Genomic DNA, 6,439 nt, shown 5'->3' on the forward strand with positions numbered 1-6,439 from the left:
ATCATAGGTATTCGTGTTGGGATTTCGGGACATGACACTAAGAGTTTGTAATCGTCAAAGGGTCGACCTTGTCGTTAGTTGAACTCAATATTGAGTTCTTGATCAACAACCAGTCTAAATTGCATAAATGATTACCCAACTGTGGTATGCTAGACCGACCACAAAATCAGATAAGAACGGTGGGATTCCACATCAGAGGTTAAGTATTAGAATACTGATTTGCCATAGTCAGGTAATTATATCAGCATGTTCCTCAATACTCTTATCGATTACACCGCCATATATGTATTATGTATCTCCTTATTGTATGTCGATGGACGAAAATTTTACTTTGAAAGTATGATGAAATAATTATTTTATTTAATGATTTGATCAATACACCATTACTTATTATATTTGTTTTATTTTTTTTATTTCAATTAGTTTTTATTCAAATGTTATATGATATCAAAATCTACAAAATTTAAACTTCAGAATGATTATACGTGGCATAGTGTAACTAGTGTTAAAACGATAGATTTCTTACTAGATAACTCCCGTTACTCACCCTACCCTTCACCTTATGAGGAAGCACCTAAGGTTGAGTATGTGGACGAACAATTACATCTGTTAGTTTGACTGGTCTTAGAGTCTTAGTAATTATTTATTTTATATTTCAGATTGAAATTCTTGTATTAAGGCACTGCGTGTCAAATTATGTTCAGTACCGTCGTCTAGTTATGTCTTTTTTCAGTCAATACAATTCTTATTTTGAGAATTAAAGATTTTGAATAATTTTGATTGTTAGTAGTTTTTGCACTCTGTTATTTGGTATTATTTATATCTTTCCACTGCTTTATAATTGTTTATAAAGATCTATTTTTCTTATTATTATATGTTATCATAGGATAGAATGGTTAATATATATATAATAATTATTATGAACTATTTTAAGAGTTAGGACATAGATTAATGATATTTTATGGATAAACTAATGATTTTTTATGGATAGATTAGTGATTTATTGTATGAAATTTTATGTTTATTATATGTTTGTTTTTTTATTAAAAAATGTTATTTATAATTTATAGAATATTGGCAACCCATAGAATTGAACCGAATCAAACCGACTTTCATTCAGTTTTGGTTGGTTTGGTTATAATGGAATTTGGTTTGATTCTAGTTCTTATTTAGTAGAACCAATCTATGTCGATTCGATTCTAATTTGACCTCAAACCGAACCAAGTTGCACGCATACTAGACATCATGGGAAAAACATACATGTTCTAAGTTAATGAGCTAACTTTATAAATAAGAAGACTTCTCTCACTCAAATTGGAGTCACAACACACTACAATTCTCTATTTCAAAAATTCTACTCTTTGCTCTGTATTTTATATCAAGCATTAATTTGATTTCGGAGGCCTTTTGGTCGACATCACACTAGTATCTTTTCAACGGAGAAGAGGGTCAAAAAATAAAGTTTAATTGGAAAAAATGATAAGTCAACACGGAATTCAAGGATTAATAAAATATCATTAATAATACAAATCTCGAGATGTAAGAGACTCGAAAAATCTCCTATATACTTACGAGATCAATATCTAAACAAGCATGTTGTTTGCCAACATTCTAACATATGATCAAGCCTCAAAATGGGAAAGTGATAGTTAATGTTGATCTGATTGATGACTTGTTTATCAAGAGACATCCTCCATGATTCATCATTTCTCGAGTGTTAAAAAAAGATAGTGTATGGATCCAGATTTCTTCAGACTAGGCTTTCTCCAACAACTCTCGCACTTGTCAATTCATCTACTCGCACTGTGGCATTAAATATTAGGGTAAATTAAAGTTTAACCTCCTGTTGTTTGGCATAATTCCATAATGTTTTAACAATTGCTCTTACCTCCCCTATAGTTCTCAAATTGGGATATTTTTATAATTTTAAAATTTAATTTAATTTAATTATTTTTATAAAAGAAAGATAAAATGAGTGGGCAAAAAAGTAAAGTAGCATATGAACTTTAACGCCATGTGTAAAAGCGAAGGTAAGTACAAGTGTCAAAAGGTTAGGAATCAACATGGAATTATTATGTCAGACCACCGGTGGTCATGACGAGTAATCTACCCTTAGAGGAGATAGCCAACTGGGTAAACAATTTGAAACTACATCACTGCCACTAATTTGCTCTACAATAGATGTGGAACTGATCTCATCACATACACTACATCATTCCCTTTGCTTACTCATAAAAATTGGGACTTGGGTAAGAAGTTATGGACCATCTCCTCTTTGAGGTTTAGGTTCATCAACTTCTTCATCTACTTGTTCATTTTGAACCTCATTGCCTAGTCCTTCACTGGGTTTCACCCCACCCCAACCCGCGCACACACACACACACACACATTTTTTTTATTAAAAAAATTGGGTTCGCAAGAGAGGACTCAATCCCACACCTTTGATAGGACATTCATAAATCGATGTCCAACCTTACCACTTTGGGAATAAGTAATGGGATTTTCGATAATTAGAAGGGTTTGTGAGCGATTGGAATGTTTGGGTACTTTTAAAATAGGTGTGATGGTTAAATTTATGGTAGGAAAATGGAAAATAAAAAATGAAGGATCTAAAATTGGTCTGGAATGAAGTAGAAGAGAAGAATTTGGTTCCCACCTCGACGAGAGAAAAACAACTTGGACTACGTTCAACGGTAAGAACTTCGCTTGTAACTTTCGTTTTATTTTCTTCTAAATCTTAAGTTATTTACCTTCCCTTGCTACTCTAATGATGCATGTTTCAATTGTCTCCACAAAATGAGAGAATTGCCCTTAATTCAACCAGCCACAAATTTGATCTTTTCCTTTTTTTCATTCAAAAAATGTCTCCACATTGTTCACACAATTAACAAACTCATCTAGCTGGAAACACCTTAAAATTCAGGCATTTGATATGGATACAGTAATTAAAATTTTCAAGAGCTTTCACTAAGCGATGATAACGATATGGACTTCTAACAAACGAGGATCTGCCACAAGGGTAATCAGTCCCTTTTTGGTGAAGTCGGAAAACTTAAGGAGCAAGAAGATGAAGAAGTTCAGAATTTTTTTTTTTTTTTTTTTTGAAATTTTCTATTAATTTCTCAATTCGTAGTGATCTCCATCTCAGTTACATAGACTTATTTATAAGCAAAGCCTGTAAACAAACTTCCTATTAAAAAATGATTTTCAAAAAAACGGAAACAAACCTAAACTACTAAAACTAAGTGTGTTTGATAACACTTTTGAAGTCTGAATGGAGGTAGTCCACCTTTAAAATTCCAACTTCAGAAGTTTTATTTTGATTTGTTTCATTTCAGATTTCATACTACAGAACCGAAGTTTAGACGTTTTGAACCAGCAATGGGGGATGCCAGATGAAACTTCTAAATTCTGATTTCTAATTTTCAGACTTCATAAGTGTTACCAAACATAAGCTTTAGATTAAAAATTAAAAAATATGAACTAAACTTTAGATACTAAAAATTATAAATTAAAATTCTGCCTCCTTATCAAGTAGCCAAAAGCCGCAAATTCAACCCCCAGGCCTAAAAAAGATCCATCCACAAATTGACAAGATAAGAAAGCTCAAATAAAAAATAAAATACTTCCAAGCTACTAAAATCATCAAGCCATACCCAAATCTATAGATGGATTTTACATTTCTTACTAGAGAAGAAAACATAAAGAAAAACCTAACTTGAAAATGGAGAATTGGTGAGATCAATTCTCAACAAGTAGCTTCTTCCAAAAGCAGTTATTTAAGGGATGATCTAGACATGTCCACTCACATTTTTGTCAATATTAGAGACACCCTGTGTTTTTCAAACTGATGACATGTCCCCCTTGACCTGGTTTTGTTTGAGAGACCAAGAAGAAATGATGTAAATATTCTTGTTTTCGAGCTCAATCAAAAACTCCTTGATTCCAACTTGTAAGCCCTTGCCCCGGGAATGGTTTGATGATATGATGATGTGGAACTAAGATGGTCAAGTCATGAATTACTTCTTGTAGCCCAGGATCTAATGGTTTGATGAAAATGTATTGTAGGGCTGTGAGTGATGGATAATAAACCAAAAGATTTGGGTCAAAATATAATCAAATCCTTTTAAATTGTGAGTATAAGAAGAAAAAGAAAAACTTGCACAAAAATTAAGGAGATTGAGATTTAATCACATCCAAAAGGACTGACTAGCTGAGATTGAACAACAATCACCAGTAATCCCTGCAAGAACATGCCCCCTTACTAAAATGGTGGAACCGGTTGCGATCTCTCACAGTGATTTCTCTGTTAAAGAGCTCAGAGAAAAACTTCATAAAACAATGACAATCACAACAAATTCGAAGATTTTTTATGACCCTTATTGTCTTCCTATTATTATCACGGAGCAAAGCAAATGCAACAGCCAGTTTCTCGCTATGGTAACTAAGATTCTGCTCTTTTTCTTCGTCTTCAATGTCAAACAACACTTTAGATGTATCGGGTGCGTAACCCAAAAGCCTCAATCGCTCTATGATGGAACCCAAGACTTCTCTAATCTCCTCGAATAGAGGATGTGAGTCGTCTCCCGCAACAAACTCATGAATCACCCTGTCGACCTCAATCAAACTCCAACCTCGTTTCTTGCCAATTCTCTTCACTTTCATTGTACTTATCACTCCAGCCTTATCGATCCATCTGTTGACTCCACCATACACATTCGATAAGAGCACATAATCTCCATCATGATAAGGATCGAGAACATAAAGTTTTTCCTTTACTTGTTTCGCTAGTTCGAGATTTCCATAATTCACACAAGCTCCTAGTAGAGTCCTCCAAACAATCGAATTAGGCTTGATCAGCATACTCTCGATAAACTCGTAGGCTTCACTCAAAAAGCCAGCACGGCTAAGAAGGTCAACCATACACCCATAATGCTCGAGCTTCGGCTCCATACCATATTCATCCCACATAATTTTGAACACTTGCCACCCTTCTTTTAAAAGGCCTCCATGACTACATGCTACTAAAACTCCAACGAAAGTAATATCATCCGGTCGCATCCCGGATTCCTTCATTTCATAAAACATTCTCAACGCTTCTCTACTCCGCCCATGCACCGCAAGCCCATCAATCAATGCAGTCCATGTAAAAACATTTCTCTTGGGCATTTCATCAAACACTCCTATTGCCTCGTCAATGGACCCACATCTAGAATACATATCTATCAAAGCGGTACCCATCGAAACTGTGGGATTGAAGCCATTCCGATAAATATATAAATGTACCCATCTCCCCAATTCCAAAGCTCCTAAGCTCGAAACTGCCGAAATTACACTAACCATCGTTATTTCATCTGGTCTTATACTCGTCCTGAGCTGCATTTCTTTAAACACAGCTAAAGCTTCATCACCAAAACCATTGTTCGTGAAACATGTAATCATTGAAGACCACGAGACCAAGTCTCTATCGGGCATTTCTTCGAACATCTTCAATGCAAGATCGACTAACCTACAAGACCCATATAAATAAATCAAACCGTTCTGTACATATATGTTTGAATCGAACCCAAGTTTTAAAATTACAGAATGAAGCTCTTGGCCTCTTTGAAGGCGAGAGCAGGCCTTGAGAACGAATGGAAACGTGAAATGGTCGGGTGAAATGCCTCCCCGGCGCATTTTAGAGAAGAAGGAGAGAGACTCTGAAGGACAAGTGTAAGAGTAAGCTCTGATAATGGAGTTCCATGCAAAGGTATCGGGAGAAGGAATGCGATCGAAAATAGAACGTGCGTAGGATAAGCATTCTGGTACGGACTCCGCGCATGTTAGAAGGAGTTCTCGGAAGGAGACAGGATCGTTTTGATGTCCAGTTTTGATTAAGCGAGCATGAAGCTTGTATACGCGATTCATGGGTCCTCATTGTTGCTGTAAGCAGCCGTTTTGTTCCACTTTCCCGGCAAAGGAGAACCAGTTTGATAAGCGAAGCGCGGCTCTCCAATTCAAATAGCCATACTGGCTAGACATTTTGCCTACTCAAAGGGTTTGCACTCCAGCCGTGCCAGCCAAAACGGCTCTTCACAAATTCATCTACAATAAAATGACTCTCAATGCAATCTATTTTTACCTCCAACACGTAAAGAGCATGGTTTTAAAACTCGGTTTCGCATCTCGTCTCGTCCACGCCAGATACCGAGTTGTCTCGAAAGAGTTTTCCTATATGTTTGAGATGTCTTGATCAAAAAAATAAAAACTGAACGTGGGATTTTATATCTTGTCTAAAATTTTAACTTGTCCATTTGTCTCCTTTATAGATATGTGTGTTTTGAAATTTTTTAAAGGTTTGATCTTATATATTTGGGTTTTATAACTGTCATCATTCAATTAAGGTGTGAATAGACACCATAAAATTTATTTTCCTTGGTTTGTAGTGACTTTTATCTCC

At 35.3% G+C, this 6,439-nt stretch overlaps 1 pseudogene; it reads right to left on the reverse strand.

Annotated features, from left to right (window-relative positions):
* Positions 1-4,099: 4,099 nt before the first annotated feature.
* On the reverse strand, positions 4,100-6,109 carry LOC147398318 (pentatricopeptide repeat-containing protein At4g21065 pseudogene; annotated as a pseudogene).
* Positions 6,110-6,439: the final 330 nt, after the last annotated feature.

The sequence above is a fragment of the Akebia trifoliata genome, chromosome 7, assembly GCF_017979445.1.
Source record: "Akebia trifoliata isolate Shusen 1 chromosome 7, ASM1797944v1, whole genome shotgun sequence".
Lineage (NCBI taxonomy): Eukaryota > Viridiplantae > Streptophyta > Magnoliopsida > Ranunculales > Lardizabalaceae > Akebia > Akebia trifoliata.